Source organism: Rhinopithecus bieti, unplaced genomic scaffold (assembly GCF_001698545.2).
Source record: "Rhinopithecus bieti isolate Rb0 unplaced genomic scaffold, ASM169854v2 scaffold_3734, whole genome shotgun sequence".
In the NCBI taxonomy this organism is placed as follows: domain Eukaryota; kingdom Metazoa; phylum Chordata; class Mammalia; order Primates; family Cercopithecidae; genus Rhinopithecus; species Rhinopithecus bieti.
The window spans coordinates 2,484,943-2,511,539 of NW_016804423.1; the positions used below are offsets into that span (position 1 = coordinate 2,484,943).

The 26,597-nt window shown below is 38.9% G+C and overlaps 1 long non-coding RNA gene across 1 annotated transcript in view; it reads left to right on the forward strand.

Annotated features, from left to right (window-relative positions):
• The window catches only part of LOC108527054 (uncharacterized), a 72,344-nt gene that overhangs the window by 20,444 nt on the left and 25,303 nt on the right, over positions 1 to 26,597 (forward strand). The window contains exon 3 of the long non-coding RNA XR_001884678.1: positions 23,439 to 23,584. This is a non-coding gene — a long non-coding RNA (uncharacterized LOC108527054). The remainder of the gene's footprint in view (positions 1 to 23,438; positions 23,585 to 26,597) is intronic.

Here is a 26,597-nt window from a genome sequence, read left to right on the forward strand (position 1 = left end):
ATGTGTCTTTTGGACACTTAATTGATTTTTCTGCTTCCTCATGTGTGCTTGCTCTGGTCTGTTTTCTCCTCAGCTGTCAGAGTCCAGCTTCTAATGTACAAAGATGATCATAGTCATCCATCAGTATTTTCAGAAGATTGGTTCCAGGATCTCCCTTGGATACCAAAATCTGAGGATACTCATGTCCCTGATATAAAATCTCATGGTATTGGTATACGACCAATGAACATCCTTCCATACACTTTAAATCACTTCTAGATTACTTATAGTTCTAATACAACATAAATGCTATGTGAATAGCTGTCACACTGTATTGCTTAGGAAATAATAACAAGAAAAAAGACTGCACATGTTCAGTACAGTTGCAATTTTGTCTGAATATTTTCTATCTGGTTGGTTGAATCCGTACATGTGGCACTCACAAATTCAGAGAGCTGACTATATTTATTCTTTTGCTGGAAATATTTAAGTGACTCATGCTAAAGTACCGACTCCTTTATAATAGTTTGTAAAATGCATCATAATCCTGTTCACATCCCCATCTCCTGCCTAGTACCACTTTACTCTTCCTTTTTTACTGTTTTCCAGCCGTGCTGAGCTACCTGCAGGTTTTGGAAGATAGTGCTCTTTTTTGTCTCTTTGTAAGAGACAAGAAATTACCCTTTCCTTCCTCTTCCTGTCAGCATTTCTCTGCCCAGCTTCCTCTTATGTGTTCCTGTGATGCTCTGTGTGCCCCTTATCTAACATTTATATCTCACTGCAGCATAAATGACAGTTTTCTTGTCTATCTCTTGTCTATCTGTCTCTCGGAGGCAGGGATGTCATAACATGTGCAGAAACAACTCCAAGACCAGGCACAGGTGCCCTGTAGGTGCCATGAGTAATTCCAGAGGGAAAGGCTGGATGAGAGCTTGCAGCTTGAAGAATGAAGAGGTAGCCTCAGGAGTGCTAACATGTGTTGTTCAGGTAGGAAAAGAAGATTGAACAAAATAAATGGAGAACATTGTCCAAGAGACAGATAGGAAAAAAGGCATTCAAGTCATGTAGACAGAGGGAGGACATGGCGTCAGCATTAGGGAGTGTCTCCAGCAGGATTAGCAGATGCTCGCTCACCCACCTGCAGGTTAGGAAACTTCGGGTTGGGAAGAGTCTATTGGCTCCACTTCCATGAAAAGTTTCAGTGCAACAGTGGATTGGCAAGTTGGACGTGGTGGATCGTGGAAAGTAAAATGGAGAGTCAGAAGGAAGGATGAAAGAAGAGAGGGAGGAAAGGGGGAGAATGCACCAGAGGATTTTAAGTGTATGAATGATTTTCACAAACAGTTTCAATCACGTGGTAGGGCTAGAGGGCCAGTTGCACGTAGTCAGCGATTGGGAGTGATGATGAAGAGAGAGTTGCTTTTGCACACACCTGGACTTGAAGAGGAAGTCTGGAATATCCCGGATGATGGCACGGGGAGGAACAATGCTGGGGAGAGTACATTCCTAGCTGGAAAAGAAAGTGAGGGAAGAAGTAGAACGGGAGCTGCAAACACGAAAGGCCATAATCTGAGTGAGGAAAAGAGAGATCGAGTAACCTGACATCTTGATCTTACTTAGCTCATAGAGGAGGCCATCTGTTGAGAGTTATTGGGGCTTGGGTGGAGAACCTGAGGAATGGGGAAATATTTGGTGTGTCCTCTGTGAGGACACTGATAGGGAGTCCTCAGATGTTCAGGGCTCTGCCTCATGAGTCTCGGTCCTTGACGTTGTGTGTGTGTGAAGCAAATTTACACAATCCGATCAGACAAACCTCATCATGCACACCAAGACTTCCCAAAGATCTAAAAAATAAACTATTTAATGCAAAGTTGTGTGTGTGTGCATGTGTGTGGTGTGTGTGTGTGTGTGTGTGTGTGTGTGTATTGTAACAGGGCTTTGTAAGATAACCCCTCAAGCTTCCCATCCACCCCCTCCAAAACGAAAAAATGCCCAAGGAAAAAGTTTTTATTTCATTGAAAGCTTTGATAATTTTCAAATAAAATGATACTGATTAAAAACCTTTCTGCAATTCTAAATCCAGCCAGGCACAAACATTTGCAATGAAAGGTCTTTCATAACTCTAATGCCTACCCTGAGAGACTTTTCTTTTTCTGAAATATGAGTTGTATCTCAGGAAAATACACAAGCTACCAAAGAAATCATCAGAGAATTCTCTAGAAATCTTTTAAGCAAACATGTAGGTTAGGTCAAACCAGGCTGTCAGAGTTGCCATAAAAATTGCTTTCCAGGGTCATTTTAAATACCTTCCTCCACAGGGACAAAACAAAATTGAGATGGTTAACTTAGATGTACATTTCTGGACCTTTGACCTAATGTTTAAAAGATCTGTGTAAGTTTACTTTGCATGTGTAGAGTTTTAAAGCATTGGCCATTACTGCTTTTGACTTCAAACCATTTTTACAAGCTCTATAAATAGAAGGTATTGATGTTTCTTAAAAAGGTGTTTTCACTCTCTTGCATTTTCTCCAATGAAAAGCTAAGTAGAGGAGTGTGTGTTTCTGTCACAACTACAACTGTCCTTCACCTCAGGACCTAATTTCCATTCTCTCAAAAGAATAAACACAAAAGGAATGCATCCAGCTTGTTGAAAGAGAATCTCTAGAGAGTCGTTTCCCATTTACTTTGGAGCTCTCTTTTTTTCTCTGTCACCAATGCAATATTCCCTGCCTGCAACCCCATGCCACCTTTTGGAACAGACCACATGGCTCTTGGAGAGTCTCAAAGATCTTTAAAAGTGACACTAGCTTTGGTCTCTCCCAAGAGAACAGAGGGTCTCTCGTCTGTGATCATTGGAGTCTCTCTCAGCCCAGGGCACAGGATTCACTTCCTGATCGGGGTCCTCACATGCCACACTTCTTGACTGCAGAGGCTTCAGGAAGACTTATAAATATGCATTAGAAACACACCTCTGCAGAGGGCCAAGCATAAATCCCCATACACCGTCGCTATGCAAAAAGTAAATCGCAGCGCGCTTGCCTCAAGAGCTCACTCTTCTCTTTCTCCCCTTAAAACAATTTAACCTTTTTGTTTTAGAAAGCCAAGATTCTCTCTCTCTCTCTTTCAATTTGATTTTATAACCTTAAAATTTTCTCCCAGTGACAATGTTTGCTAGTCTACATCCTGTCAATGTTCTCCAAATTGCAGCTCATTCACCTACATTCTTTTTATGTCCTGTCTACCATATTCATTTTAAAACAATATGCCACTGAGGGTTTTCTAGCATTATCACTTCCATACAGCATTGCCAATATCTGTCTAGGAAGCATTACAGAGTTTTGGGGGTTGTAATGATAGAAGGAAAGCGCCTCCCTTTTCTCAAATGCAGATATAAAAGATAAATACAAAATGATATTGCAGATTACATCTATGACAAAAAAGAGGGGATTAACCACAGGCCTTTCTCTTCCTTCTCCCAGATGCCTGCCCCTCCCCAACTCCGCCATCTGCACTGACTCCTGCACTGGGTTTCCTGATTAACAAAGCCCCACCTATTGATTCTGCTTTAATTCACCCACCCAACCTCTCCCCTCTTCTTTCGCCCCAGAAAACATAATTTCTAATGGTGATCCCTTTGTCTGCCGAGTGATGTCCTGAAAAAGCAGGTCCTCCCCTCGTAGGGAAGGTTTCCAATGGCAGAGGGTTTCCAAAGTCCACTCAGGTTACAAATCAGAAGAAAAAAATCAGAGTTTAACCCTTCGAATTTCTTTCAACAGTTTCTGAAACTAGCATGAGAAAGCATTCAACAAAGATTTTATTTAGTGCCCCCAAAATAATAAAGCCCTCCTGCTGAATATTGGAGCTTATTAGCAAACATTGTACTTCACCATACAATCAGTATGTTATTAAAAAATTAATGCCTGTGAAATGAGTTTTTGATACAAAGCTGCATGGCTGAGACTTTTTTTTATTTTTTAAAACATTAATATCCTCAATAATTCATCTTTTATTCCTTTAGCCTTACTAAATATTAAACAGGTTAAAGTTAAATATTTGAAAACTAAATACCAGCTCAAGCCTCAGAGAAGGCATAGCCATGCCCCAGCTCTGAGGCTGCTGCCTCTTGCTAGCGTTTTGTCAGACACGGTAACTGGCACGCCTACTGGCCCTGGGCTAGTCACTTTCTTCTCTTGGATATTACCTGCTGGACAATTGAGCTTTTTGCATGCACCTTGTCACCTCTGAGCTGGTGATGACATTACAAAGGGTTACAACAAAAATAAGAACCCCAAAACATAAGAGGAGGTGTGCATTGATTGGCTACCTAGGTCGGGCTCAGAGAAAGGGAAAGCTAACAGTCATTGGCCACAGTCAGCACGGACAATCTGGCTGGGTTACCAGACCACCCTCTGGCCTTTGCTCACTCACCCCCAACCCCAGTCACCATCACATTACCCCCAGTAATCTGGTTAAGTGAGGCAACAGCAGGGGCTCTTCTCTGCTGAATAATCTACATAATTTTATCCGAGTTGATCTGAGTCAAGAGACTTACATTCCTCTCTCGTTTGGCCCCTTGATAGCAGACGCCTTTTCATTATTAGGAGTATTGTTTCTACTAGACTGAGAAATTAATTTTATGATGCATGCTTGGGACATAACTTTCAGGGCAATATTCATCCAAGGGTTTCCATTGCAATTTATCAACATTGCTTACCTATCAGCGTGAGACTTTGTTGAGATTGACAATTACTACACTACTGATGTTAAAAACAAATGATTTTTTTTCTTTGAAACAGTATATGCGTATGGACTGAGAGATGTGGTTACTTTGAAGTAAACAGCTTTCATTTTCAATGTCCGCAATAATAGCAACTCAGGAGTATTCTACAACGGCCTGCCAGAAACCTTCCAGCTAGAACTGAGAAAACTTGCACCTGCTTCTCAAAAACACACACCAAAGAATGAATGCCTCAAGGTCAAACCATGCGGCAATGACAATTCTGACTCCCACAACCTAATAATATTTCAACCTCATAGAAGAACATAAACTCTACCCTATCTAAATTTGACCTTCTGCTTAGCAAGCATCCATAAACAAGCTCATAATGTGATCACTCGAAAAATAAAGTGGAATTGGTAGGTGGCACCAGGATAGGCTGTGGTGACACTGAGGTTAACCCAACCATCCATCCTCTGTCCTCCTCCCGACCCTCCATCAGATCTCCCCAACCAGCATCAGCACAGACACTCTTCATGCTGTAACTACTAAATAGAGGTTTCTGATGACGGTAACACAGTTTTTCACAGTGCAGCGTACGCTGTAAGCTGCGACTGGACAGGAAATACAATGAAAATGCTAATTGGCATCACAGATCCCACTTTCATGTTTTATTAATGACATCTGCACCATATTTGTAAAATAATTTACATAATATGTTAATTCTCCAAAGAGGAGGGAATGGGAGCTCATAATTGCATATGGAATCAGCACTTTCTCTGCCTCTACCAAGACTGCATAATGCTTTAGATTTTCTAATAGTGGCTCTTTTAGGATGGGTTACATTTAAAAGTCAGTCAAGATTAAATTTTAAATCTAGTTTTGGGATACAGAAGCATTAGTAAATGTTCATGGTGGCTTTAGACCTGGCGGTGCACTAGTTTTATTTTAAAGAATTAGGGAGGATTCAATAGTAAATGAGTGCACACAGAATGAAATGCAAGACTTCTTGGAACTCATAAAAGCACTTGGAATCTGGTTGCTGATACTTTCGTAAGATTTGCTGGATTTCCAGTCCTTTTAATTGATTTATTTTTTATTCTGGAACTTGTTTTAATATGGATTTGGAAATGCAAACTATGCCTTTTTTTTTTTTTTTTTTTTTTTTTTGAGACAGACTCTTGTTCTGTCACCCAGGCTGGAGTGCAGTGGGCTCCACTTCCCAGGTTCACGCCATTCTCCTGCCTCAACCTCCCAAGTAGCTGGGACTACAGGCACCTACCACCATGCCCAGTTAAATTTTGTATTTTAGTAGAGATGGGGTTTCACCGTGTTAGCCAGGATGGTCTTGATCTCCTGACCTCATGATCTGCCCGCCTTGGCCTCCCACAGTGTTGGGATTACAGGTGTGAGCCACCGCACCTGGCCCATGACCTTCTTAAACGGAGGGACTTGCCAAAATTGTTATAGAACTTTCAGTGAGTTAGGCAAACATACCACCAGCATAAGGAAACCAGAGTTCAGGCAGGGCTGTGCTCCATGGGCACATGATAAAGCTAGAAGAGCTGCCAACTCATAGAATCTAGTGTAATCTAGAGCTGCTTTCGATTTTTAAAATCATGGGCTATGGTTACATAGCCAGCCCTACATGGCTCAACTGACCTCAGCCTTTTTAAAGTTTATCAAGTTGCTCCTTTTAAAAAAACATTAATGAATACTAGTCATATAAGCAGACCTATTTTGATGATTTTTAAAAACAAAATTGAAATTCTTATTCCCAGTTCACTGCCGGTTTGTGAGTTAAGTTTGTAATTATGGTGTAACTTACAAGCCAGGGTGGTAAGTAAAACCACTATGTTCTGAAACCTGATAAAGGAGACTTTCTAGAGAGCATTCCTCAGCCCTGGAAACATCACAGTAACTGGAAAATCTCGTTTTTCTCTGTATTCACTGCTCTCAAATGAAGAGGATCAAATAGGAAGATGGGGCTCCCTCAAGTTTGTGCCTTTGAATTCTGGAAGATGCTGCTTATTAAATCAAGGCAGTATGTAAAAGTGGCCAAATATATAGTAATGACAACTAAATAAGAAGATGCAGGAAAAGGAAAAAAAATACATTTTGATACATCACCTACTTTCTCCCCTATTTTAGGAGTTTAGGAGTCTCCCAGGAGCAGTGACTACTGAGAATCAAAGATTGTATTCTTCAACCCTGGTCCTAATAAAACACGTGTCACATAGAGCTGGTTACCTTGAGAGATACCAAATGGCCTAAGCGACACAGTTTCTCGCTTCATCTTTAGCAACAAGATAATTTCAGGCCCTTTTCAGGATTTAATTATTTTAGTTATTCCATGAGGTTATTCACATGTATAAGAAGTACATTTCACTCATTCTGTTACTTGTCGATTAATGAGTACATTCATTGAACACGTATTACATGTCAGGTACTGTGCTCTCTGATAGTACTGGTACCTCCAAAGGGTGCCTCACTGACAGAGGAAATTAATTTCTCCTTCCACCTTATTTCCCAATGTCAAATTTCTGAGTCCTAATTAGTGAGTTTGATTATTTGTTGTTTTTTGTTTTGTTTTGTTTTTTTGCCTTTGACAATCTGTTTTCTTTCTATGAAAATGGGAAATACAAAAGGATGCTTGGAATGTTGACACCACTTCTGGGTGGATTATTATCTCTCTAGAGCAACTCTGTCTTGGCTTCCTTATCTATTCAAACATCGGTACCCTTAGCTGACAACTGAACCAAAAAGCTACAGGAAAATTTGTGGGAGGCCTCGTGGTCCTTTCAACAGCAGAATTATTTTCATTGGAAAACTCAGCAGACAACTGATTCTTCAAATACTCTCCCCAACAATTCCCTCAAACAAGCCAAAGAACCTGAGACAAACGTCAATTCTAAGGAAGGCTATGTGTTCATTCCACCAGTGTGTAATACCACAGAGACAGGTGTGAGAGTACTTATCGAGGCCTGCATATCCATATTTAAAAGGTGCAAACCAAACTAGCAAACTACTGAATAAAATATCACCTGCCTTCTAACTGGATAAATATATCCTTATAATTGCAAAATTAATTGAATGTGCATAGACCTAAATGTCTCGCTAGTCTGGAGAGGTTTAGATAAGTAACAAAATAGTTACATACAAAATTCATAATTCTTTTCTTACCATTACTTTAGAAAATTCACTAATTAGGGGGCTACAATAGAGATTCTTCTGCATAATTTGTGTTCTACTGACACAAAGTAAGCAATTTTGGGGATCATCATAGTTTTAAATTTTGCAGCAAGTTTTTTGTTATTTTAGATTGGAATAACATCACGCTGCTGAAGCAATAGACAATGGTATTATTAATAAAATTCACAAAGTAATTTGTAGATTTGAAAATAAGCCATGAGCTTTACATCTAGCATTCAGACATTGTAATCAGGTTGTATAGGATGAATCACCGTTGTTGTAGAAAATATGAAAACATTTTAATTTTATCATATAAATGACTACAATTTACAAAGCAGTTTTAGTTAAATCAGTAACTAGATTCACAAAGTATTTTAAAATTCTTCTTTCAAATTTTCACTGCAAGAATTTTAAATTAAACCAAAAATAGAAGTATGTTGTTCATGGTCAGAGGAGTCTATATAGAAATCCATTTGAAGATCATTTGCATATGAATCTTCTTTATGATAGTCATGCAAAATTTAAATCATGATAATGAATAACAAAATTTTATACCAAAATATGTAAACAAGCTATAATGCCCTTTTGAAAATTTAATAAAACTCTTATTAAATACTTTTATTCTCAAAACTCACAATTTTGTGTTCAATAGCCATCGAGTTCCCATGTAAAAAATTGGTTAGGTGCTTCAAAATTAAATATTTGGAAACACATATGTATATATAAATTTAAGAGCAATTTGACGTATTTAATGTTGCAAAATGTTTCTCAGGCCATCTCATACAACTGTTGTGAAATGTGTGCTAATTCACAAATACCTTCCAAACAAAATTTAGTATATGAAGAGAAGGAGGAACCTAGGTGCTCAGCGTTGCTGAGGAATGATGCTTCATTATGCAAGAGTCTATTGCATCTGTGCTCTCTGAAAAGAAGAATTTGACAAGCTAATTAATTTGTCGTTTCTTTTATCTAAGTGTTTCTGCCTCATATCCCTTCTGCCCTGAAAAGCAGCATCTATCTTTGGTGTTGGCAGCAGCACAACCCCAAACCTTCATGCATTTAGTTTCCTTTATGTCAAGGACACAGCAATAGATGTGGGAAATGTATTTCTGGGAATCTACGGGGTGCTGTTGTGATGAGATATTTGGAGTTATGGGTTGCATTGGAACGTGCTTACAACCTCCATAGTAGCTGAGCAGAAGGTGGACGTGGAAAACTCAATGCAGGAGCTGTTTTACAACTATACAATCATGTGCCAGTGGAATAATGCATTTGCCTGGCACCTACAAGGCCATCACAATATTTATTAAATAAATTAATAAAAAATGAATGAAGACAGAATAAATGAAAAAACTGCCAAGGATAGTGTGCACAGCAAAGTTGTCCTTCAAAAGTGAAGGAAGGATAAAGACCTTCCCAGACATAGAAAAGCTGAAGGAGTTCACCAACACTAGACCTATCTTACAATAAATGCTAAAGAAAATTTTTCAAGCGGGAATAAAAGAACGCTAATTAGTAACACAAAACACATAAAATGTAAAACCCATTGGTAAAAGCAAGTACAGTGTCAAATTCAGAATACTCTAATAAGGTGTAGGTGGTATGTAAATCCCTTATATCTTTAGTATGAAGGTTAAAGGAAAACTATTAAAATATATAGCCCTAATAAATTAGGGTATTTTCTTTTTTTTTTTTTTTTTTGAGACGGAGTCTCGCTCTGTCACCCAGGCTGGAGTGCTGTGGCCGGATCTCAGCTCACTGCAAGCTCCACCTCCCGGGTTCACGCCATTCTCCTGCCTCAGCCTCCCGAGTAGCTGGGACCACAGGCGCCACCTCGCCCGGCTAGTTTTTTGTAGTTTTTAGTAGAGATGGGGTTTCACCATGTTAGCCAGGATGGTCTCAATCTCCTGACCTCGTGATCCGCCCATCTCGGCCTCCCAAAGTGCTGGGATTACAGGCTTGATCCACCACGCCCGGCCAAATTAGGGTATTTTCAATAGACTATTATTATGTAAATTGTGATATCAAAAACAAAGTGTGAGATTGAGGGTGGTAAAAATATAGCTATTTAGTGCAATCAAATTTAAGTTGTTATCAGTTTAAAATAGCCTGTTAGAAGTACGTCAGCCTTATAGTAACCACAAAGCAAAAAAACTATATTAGATACACAGAAAATTAAAAGTAAAGAATTAAAGCATACCACTAGAGAAAATAATCTAAACATAGAAAAAGGCAGCAAAAGAGAAAGAAAGAACAAAAGAATTTACAAAACAACAACAAAATAAAAATATGAGAATAGTCTTTCCCAATGAATAATTACCTTGAATGCAAATAGACTAAATGTTTTTATTAAGAATCATAGAGTGGATGAATGGATAAAAAATAAAGACCCGACCATATGCTGCCTATAAGAGACTCATCTTATTTTGAAGGATACAGATGGACTAAAAGTGAGGGGATAGAAAAAGATATTCCAAACAAATGGAACAAAAAGAGAGCAGGAATAGCTACACCTGTATCAGATAAAATAGACTTTAAGTCAAAAACTTTAAAAATAGACAAAGTCCTTATATAACAATAAATGGATCAATGAATCAAGAAACTCTAACAATAATTAATACATATACACCCAATATAGGAGCACCTAAATGTACAAAGCAATTAGAGGGAGACTGCAATGCAATAATAATAAGGGACTTAAATATCCCCACTTTCTACCATGGACAAATGATCCAGACAGAAAATCAATAAGGAAACACTGGACTTGCACTGAGCCTTTGACCAAATGGACCTAACAGACATATACAGAACATTCCATCCAACTGCACCAAAATACAAATTCTCTTCAAATGCACACAGAACGTTCTCCAAGATAGGTCATATGTTAGGCCACAAAAAATGTCACAACACACTTTAAAAGATTGAAATCATAGCAAGTATCTTTTCTGATGACAAGAATATGAAACTAGAAATCAATAACGAGAATGTTGGAAAATTCACTAATATGTGGAAATTAAACATTTTTCTATACAAAAAATCAAATATGAAATTTAAAGAGAAAATTTAAAATATCTTGACATAAAAGAAAATGGTAATACAACATACCAAACTTATGAAATGCAGCAAAAGCATATCTAAGAGGGAAGCTTATAGCAATAAACATCTATATCAAAAAAAGAAAAAATATCTCAAATAAAAAACCTACAGTTCACCTCAAGGAACTAGAAAGAGATGAACAAACTAAGCCCAAAGTGAATAAAAGAAAGAAAAACAATAATGCTCAGAGCACAAATAAATGAAATGGAGACTAAATAAACATTAGTAAAGATGAACAAAACTAAGTGTTGGTTTCTTGAAAAGATAAACAAAATTGACAAATGATTATCTAGATTAACCAAGAAAAAAAGGAGAGAAGACTGAAATAAATAAAATTAGAATTGAAAGAGAAGACACTACAGTTGATACCACAGAAATACAAGGGACCATAAGAAACTACTATGAACAGTTATTCATCAAGAAGTTGGATAACCTAGAAGAAATACATAATTTCCTAGACCCACCTAACCTACCAAGATTGAATCATGAAGCAGTCAACAATCTGAACCGACTAATAACTCATAAAAAATTAAATCTATAATAAAATATCCCCATCAAAGTTCAGAATCTGATAGCTTTGTTCCTGAATTCTACCAAACATTTAAAGAAAAACTAGTACCAATCCTTCTCACACTCTCTCAAAAAATTTAATAAAAGGGAATACCTCCAAACTCATTTTATAAGGCCAGCATTACAATCATACCAGTCAATGACAAGAAAACCAGAAGAAAATTACAGACCAATAACCTTGAAGAACATACATGCAAAAATCCACAACAAAATACTAGTAAACCTAATTCAATGCACATGAAGAATCATTCACTATGACCCAGTGAAATTTGTTCCTAGGATGCAAGGTGGTTCAAGATATGCAAATCAATAAATGCAATGCACCTCATTAACAGAATGAAGGACAAAAATAACATGATCACTTCAACAGATGCAGAAAAGTTATCCAACAAAATTCAACATCCTATTGTGACACAAACTCTCAACAAATTAGAAACAGAAAAAAAATGTACTTCAACACAATAAAGGTCATATATACCAAGCCAATAACTAATATCATACTCCACAGTAGAAAGCTGAAATCTTTTCCCATGAGATCAGGACCAAAAAAAAGAATGTCCACTCTTGCCATTTTGCTTCAACATAGTAATGGAAGTCCTAGCCAGAGCAACTAGGCAAGAACAAGAATTTTAGGCTGGGCGCGGTGGCTCAAGCCTGTAATCCCAGCACTTTGGGAGGCCGAGACGGGCGGATCACGAGGTCAGGAGATCGAGACCATCCTGGCTAATACGGTGAAACCCCGCCTCTACTAAAAAATACAAAAAACCAGCCGGGCGACGAGGCGGGCGCCTGTAGTCCCAGCTACTCGGGAGGCTGAGACAGGAGAATGGCGTCAACCCGGAAGGCGGAGCTTGCAGTGAGCTGAGAGCCGGCCACTGCACTCCAGCCGGGGCGGCAGAGCAAGACTCCGTCTCAAAAAAAAAAAAAAAAAAAAAAAATTTTAAAAAGCACCCAAATTGGAAAAGAATAAATTAAAGTTTCTGTTTTCATAAAACCTGATCTTATATGTAGAAAACTCTAAGGACTCTACAAAAGCAAACAAAAAAAAATTGAAAAAAGTAATAAACAAATTCAGTGCAGTTGCAGGATACAAAATCAATATACAAAAATTAGTAGCATTCTATTTTTTTTTTTTTTTTTGGTAGTGGATTCTATACCCTAACAACAAACTATTCAGGAAAAAGATTAAGAAAATAATCCCATTCATAATAGCAGCCAACAAACAAACAGGAATAAATGTAGCCGAAGAGGTAAAAGACTTGTACACTGCAACTATAAAATGCTGATGAAAGAAACTGAAGAAGACAAAAATAAGTGAGAAGATATCCTGTGTTCATGAACCAGAAGGATTATTTTGTTAAAATGTTCACCTTTTAACAAAATGTGAGCAATTTACAGATTTAATGCAATCTCTATCAAAATAACAATGACATTTTTCACAGAAATAGGAAAAAAATCGTAAAATCTGTATGGAACTTCAACAGACTTTCAATAGCAAAACCAATTGAGCAAAAAGAACAAAGCCAGAGGTATCACTCCACCTGACTTCCAAATATATGATAAAACTGTCATAATCAAAAGAGCATGGTATTGACGTAAAAACAGGCATACAGACCAGTGAAACAGAATAGAGAACATCAAAATAAATCTCCACTTGTATAGTTGATTAATTTCAACAAAGGTGCCAAGGATACATGATGGGGAGAGAGTTGTCTCTTCAATAAATGGTGTTAGGAAAACCGAATATCTACGTGCAGAAGGATGAAATTGAATGTTTATTTCATACCATATAGAAAAGTCAACTCAAAACACAAATAACTTAAATATAAGACCTGACACTGTAGAATTGCTAGAAGAAAACATAAGGAAAATATGACATTGGTCTGGGCAATTATTTCTTGTATAGGACTCCAAAGTACAACAATGAAAGTAACAATGGACAAATGGGATTACATGGAAATAAAAAGCTTCTGTGCAGCAAAGTAAACAATTAAGAGAGTGAAGAGAGAGCCCATGAAATGAAAGAGAATATTTATAAACCGAACATCTGACAAGGGGCTAATATCTGAAACATATAAGGAACTCAAACAACTCAATGACAAAAAAATACCCAACTTAAAAATGGGAAAAGAATCTTAAGGGATATTTCTCAAAAGAAGAGATATGAATAGCCAACAGATGTATTTAAAAAGTCAATGTCTCTAATCATCAGGGAAATGCTAATTAAAACAATGAGATGACATCTGACACCTGTTAGAGTGGCTACTATCAAAAAGATGAATGATAACAAGTGTTGGTAAAGACGTGGAGAACAGGGAACTCTTCTATACTGTTGATGGGAATGTAAATTAGTATAGCCATTTTGGAAAATAGTATGGTGACACCTCTAAAAACTAAAGACAGAATTCCCATATGATCCAACAATTTCACTTCTGGGCATGTATCCAAAGGAATTAATATCAGCACTCCCATGTTTAGTTTATCACTATTTACAATAGCCAAGATATGGAAGCAACCTAACTGATCATCAGTAGGTGAAGGGATAAAGAAAATGTGGTACACAATAGAGTACTATAATCTTTATCTTTTTTTTTCTTTTGAGACAGGGTCTTGCTCTGTTGCCCAGGCTAGAGTGTAGTGGTGAGATCATGGCTCACTGCAGCCTCAACCTCCCAGGATCAAGCAGCCTTCCCACCCCAGCCTCCTGAGTAGCTGGGACTACAGACATGCACCACCATGTGCCTGGCAAATTTTTGTATTTTTATGGAGACAATGTGATACTATTTGACTTTTCAAAAGAAGGAAATTCTGTCATTTGTGACAACACAGATGAGCCTGGAAGACAATGTGTTAAATGAAGTAAGCCTGGCACAGAAAAACAAAGACCACATGATCTCACTTATATGTGAAAAAAAAGTCAAACTCATAGAAACAGTAAAATGGTGGTTACCATAAGCTGAGGGATGAAGCAGTTGAGGAGATGTTTGTCAAAGGATACAAAATTTCAGGTAGACAGAAGGAATACATTCAAGATCTCTATTGTATGACATGGTGACTACAGTTAAAAACAACATATTGTATATCTGAAAAATGCTATGACAGATTTTAAGTGTTCTCACTACAAAAAAAAAAGTGTGTGATGTAATGCATATGTTAAATAGCTTGATTTCGCCATTCCACAATGTATACATATATTAAAACAATATGTTGTACACTATAAGCACACACAACTTTTACTTAATAAAGAAAGAGTAAGATTGGAAAAAGACAGAGGTTAAGTTTCACCTGACCCTCTAAAAAATTGAAAGAAAAAGAACTTGATATGGAAAAATAGAAAATGAACTCTAAAATGTGATCATGACCTACAGAGAAATTCTGCAGGAGCAATGGATGCACCTCTTCAGCTTACCCTTATCTGGCCTCCACTGCTGGGTCCTGAACTCTGTAAGGAAAGGACTTTGTACTATTCAGCCTTGAATTCCCAGGGTTCAGATCGTGTCTGGAAAACAATGCATGTGCAAAAAATGCCTGCTGTTGACTGAATCTCTGCAGGCTATGAGTGGCGTATTACAAGAATTCAGCATTAAACTCTCATGACAAACACTTTGCCTTGGGGCTTAAGTTATGTAACCCCCCCCCTTTTTGTGCCAAATGGGTGTAGTTTCAGAAAGACTCTTAGTGAGATACATCTTTCACAAGCACTGATTCTATACTACAGTTTAAGAAGAAAGCATTTGAATTTTAAAAGTTTTAATGTAATGTATATTAAGTGAGGGTCTTTAAACAGGAACTTGAATCAGTTCAGGATATATATATATATATACACACACACACACATATATATATACACACACATATATATATACACATACTTTAAGTTCTGGGATATATGTATAGAACATGCAGGTTCATTACATAGGTATACACGTGCCTTGGTGGTTTGCTACACCCATCAACCCATCATCTACATTAGATATTTCTCCTAATGCTATCCCTCTCCTATCCCCGCACCCCCAACAGGCCCCAATGTGTGATGTTCCCCTCCCTGTGTCCATGTGTTCTCATTGTTCAACTCCCACTTATGAGTGAGAGCATGCCGTGTTTGGTTTTCTCTTCCTATGTTAGTTTGCTGAGAATCATGGTTTCCATCTTCATCCATGTCCCTGCAAAGGACATGAGCTCATCCTTGTTTATGGCTGAAGAGTATTCCATGGTATATATACGCCACATTTTATTTATCCAGTCTATCGTTGATGGGCATTTGGGTTGGTTCCAAGTCTTTGCTATTGTGAATAGTGCTGCAATAAAACATATGTGTGTGTGTGTCTTTATAGTAGAATGATTTATAATCCTTTGGGTATATACCCAAGAATGGGATTGCTGGGTCAAATGGTATTTCTGGTTCTACATCCTTGAAAAATCACACTGTCTTCCACAATGGTTGAACTAATTTACACTCCCACCTGTCAGGTACCAGGAATGATTACAAGAAACAAGTGACCTTTGTTTATATCTAATACCAAAAAGATGGGCTGAACATTCACCAATCAAGCAGAGATATGCATGATGGTTCTTCTCCAACAGCAAAGTGATAAACATCAAATAATCCTGCAGAGCAGGCTATTTCAGTTCATTTTAAAAGATCTCTGTTGCAGTTAATTCTTCTCGTCAGTCACATTGGAAGTCATGTGGCTCAAGGCAGATGACTACCTTATGCATTTCTGTAGCCTCAATACTTTACATGGGGCCCTCAATATAGTAGCCACTCAATAAATGCACAAGGAAGAAAGGGAGAAAAGAAGAAAGAGGAAAAGAATATAGGAAGACAAACAAGAAATGAGGAATAGAAGGAAGGAATGATTCTTCCCAGAGTAACTGGCAACACCAGCTCTGAGATTTTTTTTTTTCCCCAAGTGAAACCGTTTTTGGGCAGTAGTTACCAAATTTCAAAATGTCTAAGAATAACTGGGAAACACTTTAAACTACATGTTCCTGAGTCCTTCAGTCATCACCCTGTCAATATTCCTACTCAGCAGGTCTGGGGTAGGACCCAGGAGCCTGCTTACTCACAAGTACTACAGAAAATAGGGTCGAGAAGGTCAGGGGACAACACAAAGAAGCACTGCTCTGTGGTGGCGAGCTCTGAGTCCTTAGCAGAATTAATATACGTTCACACTCTGTAACAGACCCCACCCTGCTTTTGGAGAACAATTCTGTCTTTGCCTTTAGCTACCCCTCCACCCTACCTCTGTGTTCCATAGGGTGGACTTCCTATTGTATTCCCTGATTTTTTAAAGGAAAGAATGACTCTAGCCCTGCTTATCTGGCTGCCAGGGTCTATGTCTGTGTCCCTAATCAGCAATTAAAGCAATCGTATTCCAGCAAATTAATATAATTGTAATCGCCTGTCACTCAGCTGCTACCCGAAGCTTGATTTCCATCAAACAACACTTGAGCAAGATAATCTAAAGGATACTACAATCTAAAGAGTCTAAGTTCCATCTTTGGACCAAATAAAAGACTAGATAAAATTAACATTTTAATAAAATAATACTTCCATATCGTATCTGACTTGCATGAACGGTTGCTTAGAGTTGTATGCAGATGAATACTATTTCTATGTTTACCGTGAAATGGTTGTGGCAAGAGTGTGCATCTTAGCCATCTGAGTCTCCCAGGTCAGTCAGGGGCATGAGAAGAGGAAAGTTCTCTCCTGAGGGTTTCTGAGTATGCCCAAGTTTTTACAATCGAGTTTGTACAGTGCTGTATTTACTGCTTTCCTGTGGCTGCCACAAAGCTTAAAGCTGGAAGTCTAACATGCACTTAGCTGCTTCATCCTGCTTGGTTTCCATTTATTTGGATTTTTCATTTGGTGGGATATTCTGTTTGTTTTATCTTTTTTGTTGTTGTTGTTTATATGATGCCTTAACTCCTTCCTTTTGGAAAAAGGAAAGATGTACATTCTTTAACAGTTGAAGTGTTATTTTAATAAATGGCAAAATCATGGAGGGCTACTTCATCATATATTGTTAATATGATCTACTAGTGAAAATAGTCATTGCTGCTAATTGCAGACAATACATGAGCGTATGAGCGCAGGCTTGGCCACCCAACCCTCATCATGTAGGAGGCTGATCCATCAAGACAAAGTCATTGTTTTTTCTTTACTCTTGTCTATCATTTTCTTGCATCTAATGAAGGAACCTAGCCAGACTGTTTTGTGAAAAATAGTCCACCCTGGAGTTCTGACCTTGTCTGTCTTCTAATCTCTACCTTGCTACGTCGGTGGGCTTATTCCCTCCTGTGGCTCTAACTGCCTCTCTGTGCTGGTGGGTCTCAATCCAAACTTCCAGCTGCAGAATCTCTTCAAGTTCCAGAACCTGTGAAAATCGAATAACCTCTCTGCTACTGCAGTGAAGCTCCTGAGTAAATACTGGACACATCAAGGACTTGGTATTCCATTCAGAGAGTTACTGTCCTCAAGGAAGATGAACGAGCAGAAGTTAGGATGAGCTAATACCTGTGTGCTTTTAAAAGAAAGTTCTATTTTGCAATCAGGATTGTCTAGATTATTCTTTCTCTGTACATAGAAACTGCCAACAATTACTTTAAAATGAGCTCCATGATCAATTAGGTGTAATGTTCCTTGTCTCCTTAGACACTGGTTCCTGAGGATCTATACGGGCATCAAAGTACACCTGCGGTGTAGTGAATCCCAGACACCATTCATTAAGCTTGTCCAACCCATGGCCCATGGACCACGTGTGGCCCAGGATGGCTTTGAATGTGGCCCAACAAAAATTCATAAACTTTCTTAAAACTTTATGAGATTTTTGTGTGTGTGACTTTTTTTAACCCTCATCAGCTGTCATTAGTGTTGTATTTTATGTGTAGCCCAAGACAATTCTTCTTCCAATGTGGCTCAGGGAAGCCAAAAGATTGAACACCCCAGCCACTCATCACAGGGTGAGCTATTGTTCTATGTGCCACTAAGGAAGAAAAGCACCACCAAATAAACAATGCTGTAAAATGGTCTTCTCATTTCAAATTTCTAAGTTGTACTTATTGCGAGGTTTAATATCTTTATGAGTCATGATTGACACATAATAAACTGCATATCTTAAAAGCTTTGATACGTCTTACATATGGACATACCTGTGAAGCCAGCACCACAATCTAAGAAGGGAATCTGTCTACCACCTCCCAATCCAAATGTTCTCTCATACCCTTTGTAGTTCCTCCCTGACATCCTTCCTTTCAAACTACACTCTTGTTCAAAGGCAAATACTAATCTGATTTGTCTCTCGAAAAATTTTCATTTACCAAAATGTTATTTAATTTTACACCATTGTACGAGTTTCTTTTTGGGTCTGCCTTCTTTCATGACACACAGTTATTTTGGAATTCACCCATGTTGTCATGTTTATCAGTGGCTTATTTAATTCTTTGCTGTATAGTGTTCCATTGTGTGGATGTATCACAGTATGTTTATCCACTCATCTGTGATGGCATTTTGACCTGTTTCCAGGTTTTGAATATTACATAGTAACCTGCAATAAATATTTTTATATATGTACTTGTGTGGACATGTGTCTTTATTTCTCTTATTTTATGGTGAAAAATATAGTCTTTTGTGTGCATTTGAAACATTGTGTGCTTTGATTGGTCTATAAAAGTCAACTAGGTCAAATTGGTTGGTGATGCTGTTCAAATCTTCTATATTCTTAACAATTTTCTATCAATTATTAAGAGACAGGTATTGAAATCTCTGAATATAATTGTGGAGTTTTCTATTCTCCTTCTGTCTCTATCAGTTCTCCCTTCTTGTTCCATGTATTTATAAGCTCCATTAGGTGCATAAGCCTTTAGGATTAGTATGTTCTCTTGATGAATTAACCCCCTTCTTATAATGAAACATCTGTTTTTAATTCCTTAAGTGTTTTGTTGCCTGAAATGTTGAGGGGTTCCCATTACCCCAACATGACCTAGAATGACAGCTGAGGTCACACATGATGAGGGCAATGGCAACTCCTTTTTTTTTTTTTTTTTTTGTGACAGGGTCTCACTCTATCACCCAGGCTGGAGTGCAGTGGCACAATCTCAGCTCAATGCAACCTTCATCTCCCAGGTTCAAGTGATTCTTGTCCCTCAGCCTTCCAAATAGCTGGGATTACTGGCATGTGTCACCATGCCTGGCTAATTTTCTTTTTTGGTAGAGACAGGGTATCACCATGTTAGCCAGGCTGGTCATGAACTCCTGGCCTCAAGTGATCCACCAGGCTCGGCCTCCCTAAGTCCTGGGATTACAGGCATGGGCCACAGCACCCAGCCGGCAACTCCATCTTGAGTGCTCCTGGCCATCAATGTCTCGAAGATGTGCACACTCTTCATAAATGTTAAAATGTAAAACATCAACGTGTGTTTGATAACCAATGACAATATTATGTGGTGTTTGTGAAGCTAATTAGCAACAGTGATTATTTTTAATGGAAATCTCTGAGGAATAGTCTCTGACAGGTCCTTAATTCACCTTGAGTGATGCCTGTTTACATGGCCCAAACTCTATTTACCTATACTATAGAGTGATAAGGAAAATGGGCATCATCACTGTGGGCATGACTAAGTTAGGGTGAGAAGTCGTGACTATGCCTCTCTGAGGGGAAGAGGAGTCTCAGAGGTCAGTGAGGTGGCCCCAGACCCTGCTGCCCTCCCCTCTCAGGGGTATGGCTTTACCTGTGCCAGTCTTGAAGGCCCTGGGTCTATATTTTGTCAGAGATTTCCTTACCCTTGTAACTCCATCTGCATTCTGGTCATCTCTACACAGGGGTCTTACAGCATTTCAAACAGAAGACATCCAAAGTTGAAATTCTTATATTTGAGGGGCTGCTTCTCCATCTCTCTTGTCATCTCAGTTAGTGCATAAGCATGGATACAACCACACACGTGCATGTGCACACGCACGTGCTCGCGCGCGCGCACACACACACACGATGTTCCACAGAAGCCGTTTCAAATACCATGGCCAGTCATTTCATCCCTTGCAGTCTTGCCTCAAACGCCCCTGTGAACCTCATCTCTCCCCATCCCATCCCATCCCATCCCATCCTCAAATGACACTTGTGATTCTGTCACCTTGAAATTCTCACTCTGTATCGGTGTCCCTTTTTCTTCAATTGACTCATGCCAAGAATATACTTAACTTTTAAATTTACATCTAGAAAGTTCTTCTCATCCTCTGCAACTGAACTCAAAATGTTTTCCCCAGCAAAGAACTCCTACAGTTCCCAGGCAGAGGGGGCTTCTCTCTACACAGCCCTGTTCTGCACTCCAAGCTGCATTTTGGGACAATTCTGTGCCCATGTGCTGACTTCCTGTGTGTTCCTGCTCTAGGCCATGCTCTGAGGAAACAAAGCATGTGTCTACTGATAAATGGAATAGGGAGGGCATTTCTCACCTACCTACCTGTCCCTGGAAATCCCTCTCTGTTTTGCTTCTTTCCTCTTACACTTGCCTATAGATAACTGGTTGATATGGTTTGGCTGTGCCCCACCCAAATCTCATGTTGAATTGTAGTTCCCACAATCCCCACGTGTCATGGGAGGACCCAGTGGGAGGTTATTGAATCATGGGGGCAGTTTCCCGCATGCTGTTCTCGTGATAGTGAGTGATTTCTCAGGAGATCTGATGGTTTTACAAGGGGCTTCCCCCTTTGTTCAGCTCTCATTCTTCTCATTCCTGTCACCATGTGAAGAAGGACGTGTTTGTTTCCCCTTCCACCATGATTGTAAGTTTCCTGAGGCCTCCCCAGCCCTGCAGAACTGTGAGTTGATTAAACGTCTTTCCTTTATACATGACCCAGTCTTGAGTATGTCCTTATAGCAGCATGAGAACAGACTGATACACTGGTTGCCTGTGAAGCACCTGCCTCCTAGTTCTTGCTGCTCCTGCTGCTCTCCCAGCCACTAATGCCTGGCGCACAGGTCTGGGACTGCTCTGTCCAAGCACCTATCTCATGACCTGCCTGCCCTCAGTCTTTCTTGTGAGGAATCCATGCTTTGGGCGTATACTTGACACTGCCCTTGAGTGGATGTAGATAGTTCTCAGGTTATACTGTGAATTCTCCACTTGATGGGAGGGGATATTTACCTACTCCTTTTGGAAAAGAATTAATTCTGGGGAAAGGGCCTGGACTCCTGGCAGAGTGGACCCAGGAGGACCATTGCCCTGTAAACAGTCTCATGGCTGTCACATCTAAACTGCCAAAAGCAATAATTTGTGATGCTCACACTAAGTCATTATAAAATGAGAAATTAGTGGAACTGGTTGGTTTTAAATCTCAGTGTGTAAACACTATAAAGTTGTAGTTTCATATCATTGATCTTTAATTATGGCCATATGTGCAAATGGGATGCAAAATTGAGCAAGCACTATGTAAATCAGTTAAAAAATTGTGAGTAATCAAATGTCATTCACTATTTTATATATTTCTATCCATGCTACTTTAGTCAAATATTGGTCAGTCCTCTGCCGGGGCAAACAGAAATGAACAGAGCTTGATTCAGAGATTTCCAAAACAGTGAAAGTCATCATGGTTTTATGTATTATCCAAAATTGGGGGAACTTCTATTAATGTACTTATTTTAAAACACAGGAATTCTTCTTGGTTTTGTTTTTGAAGTAATTTGTCTAAAACTTCAGTCAATATTTTTATTTTACTTGAGAAAGTCCTCTTGAACATTTTAAAAGTCAGCCAGTTTTTTACAATTAGACAAGTATCTTCCAAGAGTTGTGGAGCTTTTAGGCTGAGTTCCCCAGATTACAATGGGAAAGATAAACTTTAAACAGTTTTTATGTAGTCTAAACAAGTATGTCTACATTCTAAGTTGTCATATAAATTTTATTCAGATGTCCAAAGGTTTTCCAATAGATATGTTAATGTTCTGAAAAGAAAATATTTTAATATACTGCCTCAAAGTATCTGGAATTTTAAAATTTAATATAATTTGTTTTCCCATTCAAAAAGTAATACCGTCTTTTAGTAAAAACAGTAATGCAATACAGAGGATTTCCTTCAGCTACATAATTTTTCTTATTAATTCATAATGCCTTAGCATTTACAAAAAAAACTCACCATATTGTTTACATTAATTTTTGCTTGGCCAAATTCAAAACTCATTTTGAGCCTCTTTTATATTAAGATTGTTTTTTTCCATTTATTAAACTTATTTATGCAAGAGTCAACAAAAGCTGTTTACTTGGAGTCTTGAACAGTGTATAATGTTTTCAGTGTGTTGAATAATTTTTGTTATCTTTGCCTTTGAATTATTGTGGGAAAAAAAGACACAACAGACTAGTCAGCTGGCCTAACTCCTTCTTGGAAATTTATAGTTAATTTCTGGTCCTACATTGACCATCTGTGCCCAAATATCCAACGTAGATGTTTTCAAAAACAGTTTCTGCTCTAACAAAACAAGAGTTTATGATTCACTTTTAGACTTTGTTCTTTCACCTAACTTGTTTGTTCAGGAAAACAGATTTCCAAGACTTGCACACACAGCAGGATCTCTGTGCCCTGTTTTCACTCCTCAGTTGCTCAGATGACACGTCTTTTGGTCCATAAAACACATGTTAGAGATAACTGGAGGAAAGCACAATAATCTCGTGACTGTTTTTTCCAAAGATGCACCAGCCTCTGCCTAGGAAAAGCGCAGGCATGTAAAAAGACCCCGTGCCCATGAACAAGAGCTTTTATCATCACCCAGTCTGGAGGGAGGCCAGAATGCCTCTCTCTGTGTATCTCTTTTGCCTGGACCTGAGAATACATCAGCATTTCAATACACTTATCCAGGTTTCATTCCCATTTTTACCATTTTCCTCTAAACAGGCTGCCTCTACTCTCCGAGTTGACTCCATTCTATCGCTTGTGGCTGCTGCTTCCCTAACTCTGAGTCCTTGCCTTCTGCTCCATTTGGTTACAATTAATGTCCAGCTTGTCTTCTAGACCTCACCTACTCTGGGCTCTGGACCCAGGTGAGTAAGTCATCCTTTTTAGCCCTTACCAGTAAATCAAGTCCAACCTCAGGAGAACTACTTCAGACATTTCTAAGTGTATGGGAAAACAAAGCAAAATAAAACAAAAAACAACCAGAGAGGATGTGCTGTGCAAATCTACTGTAGTGTAGACGGCTCCCTCTCTGCAAATCTACTGGAGTGTAGACGGCTCCCTCTCTGTAAATCTATGGGAGGCAGACGTCTCCCTCTCTGTACTTCTAAGCAGTAGAGGAGAAAAGGGACAGGACATTTAGAGCACCTTGTCACTGAAGCATGAGATGGAAAGAATAGGGCCTGCTGGTAAGTTACAAAGTACACGACACAAGTATCCCACCGTGCCGTCCCCGCTCAGCGTGAGCTCCCCATGCACTGACTGTGGTAGCAACGGCATTGCCCTGCAACCTTTCAAGTCTAGTCACTGACGCAGCCCTCTGGTTGGAACTAGAGCTTTGGCCCTAGTTAGGCAAGAGAAGGAAAACTAAAAGACAAAAGACATGCTTGACTTATGCTTGAGTCAGGATTTTCCTTATGTGACAATTCAGGTAAAGACACCCAAGCCGAAGCTAAATTCTGAGGCCACAGGCCCTGTTCTTCCTGACCTTCAGGCCCTGCATGTATTTCCCACAGAGTTTCTCCAGCTTTTAGGAAGAAATGATATCCATGAGTGCTTTTCATACAGTTGGTGGGATAGAAAGCAAAACTGAAAGTAACAGTCAGGTCGGCAGGTTTCTGCTTTCTCGTCCCCACTTCCTAGAGAGATAACCACAGGCGGGTCCTGGGCCTCTTGGCAGCACAGTGTTCAGCTGCTCCTGACACTGCTGACACGTAGTGCTTCTCTCACAGGGTTGTTTGAGGATCAAATAAAAAAGAACTTGGTAAACACTAAATAAATTACCACGTGTTTCTTCCTGTCCCTTTCCTATTTCATTTCTTCTAGGTCCTTCTTTCACTCCTTTGTTCTGTTCCATCCCTTCTTTTTCTATTTTTTTAATTGATTTTTTTTTTATTTCAGTAGGTTTCTTGGGGGAACAGCTGGTGTTAACCAGATTAATCTAAATTAGAAACTAAAACAAATTTCATATATATATATATATATATATTTCTGCTTACTACGGAGTGAAGGATGAGATGGTACATCTTAGATAACTTTACCAATAGATGTTAATTAAGTATAATTTTCTGCCAAAGGTCTTCAGTCTGAAAATGAATTTATTCTGATGAGTCATTTTATTTAAATAGGCAGACACACAGACTTACAGACAAAGACACACACACACATGGGGAAGTAGTGGAGACGGAAAAGTGAGAGACAGGAAGAGAAGAGAAAGAGGGAAAGAGAATCGGAGAACAGTCAACTAAAATGTAAATACTTGGATGCATAATATGGAGCATTAGTTCTAAAAGTTCTGTGTATTTAAAAAAAAAAATGCCAGAAAAGCTTCAACTAGATTTTAAGCCCAGATCCTTGGCCCCCAGCTCATATGAACTGACTTAGTAGAGCTCGGTGTTAACCTGGAATCACTATTGCTTAACATGCACCCCAGGAACTTTTAACACAGTTGGTCATTTTTCAGGTCATTGAGATTGATTTCAGATCTGCTTTTTACAACAGATTCATCTGGGAAACTTTGACAATAAGGATGTCTGATGTTGAATGAGGTCCAGACATCCATCCATACCCTGAGTGATTCTAATACTCAGCTGCAGTTGGGAGTTATTACCCTGAAGGATTTCAACTTTGGGCTCAGAAAAGCCAGGGTGGTAATCATAGCTCCAACACTCAGATGTGTGGCCTTGAACAAATAACTAAATCTCCCTGGGCCTCTTTATTCTCATCCGTAAATTAGGTGACAGTAATTTTCACTTCAAGCATTGGATCAGTCGGCTCTCACACTTAGCTATATATTAAAATCATCCAGGGAAGTTTTGAACCATGCCGGGCCCCATCCTATCTGAATTTGAATCTTTGGCAGTGGACTAAGGCATTGGTGTTTTTATAAAGCTTCCTAGGTGATTTAAATGTACACTCAAATTTATGACCTGTAGATTGGGGAATGAAATGAGATCCTGCTCTCATTATTAATCAACTACTAGTAGTAATGGAAATAGTAACTGGCATGCACTGTGTCCTTACTAGGACCATTCTAGCATTCCACATGGGATGTCTTGGTTTTATCACCAACACCCGTGTGGGATAGATTCTCTGTTTTTGTGAAGCATCTTCCTTAGTTACCAGTTGCTAGGTCAGATTTCTCTTTCCCAATGTAGGCAGAAAAAGAACCAAGGTGTGTCAAGGGAAGACACACCCCGCGGGCCTGTGGCAGCAGTGCCCTCTCTGCAGCCGTGGGTCTGTGGGCAGCCTGCCCTGGCCGGCCGGCCTTTGCTGGCAGTCGCAGAGCCTGTGGCTGCGGGTAAGGGGTCACCTACTGAAGGTAGGCACACATCCAAGTGGAATAGAGCATTCAGGAGGGAGACTAGCAAAATATTGTCTTAGGTCTGTGACAAAAGAGGAAAAACTGAAAAGATTGTATTTGATACCAATTAGCAAAAGCTTTGAATGAGACCCATTGCCATTTATTTTTAATGTCTTGAGGGGTCAGTGAGAAGTCAGGAGCATGCTAAATCTTCCTCCTTTCAGTTCGCACACTACTTTCTCTTCCTGGAAGAGTACTGACACTGATGTTTTCAATCTTTTCATCTAGGAAATGGGTATCTTTTTGGTATCCATCTGTCCCAAGAGTCAGTACACATCTGACATAAGTAATTACATAGCATATAATTAATAGAAAGTCTCTAAAAGTGCATGTGAGCTGTAAAAGTTTCTCCCACTATGATTATCTATAAAAAATAAAAGAAAAGAATATCTTGTGTTTTCCCTGCTCTTCATACATAAAAACCATGTTTTGGTACTGGCATAAAAACAGACATGTAGACCAATGGAACAGAATAGACAACGCAGAAATAAATACATGTATTTACAGCCAACTGATTT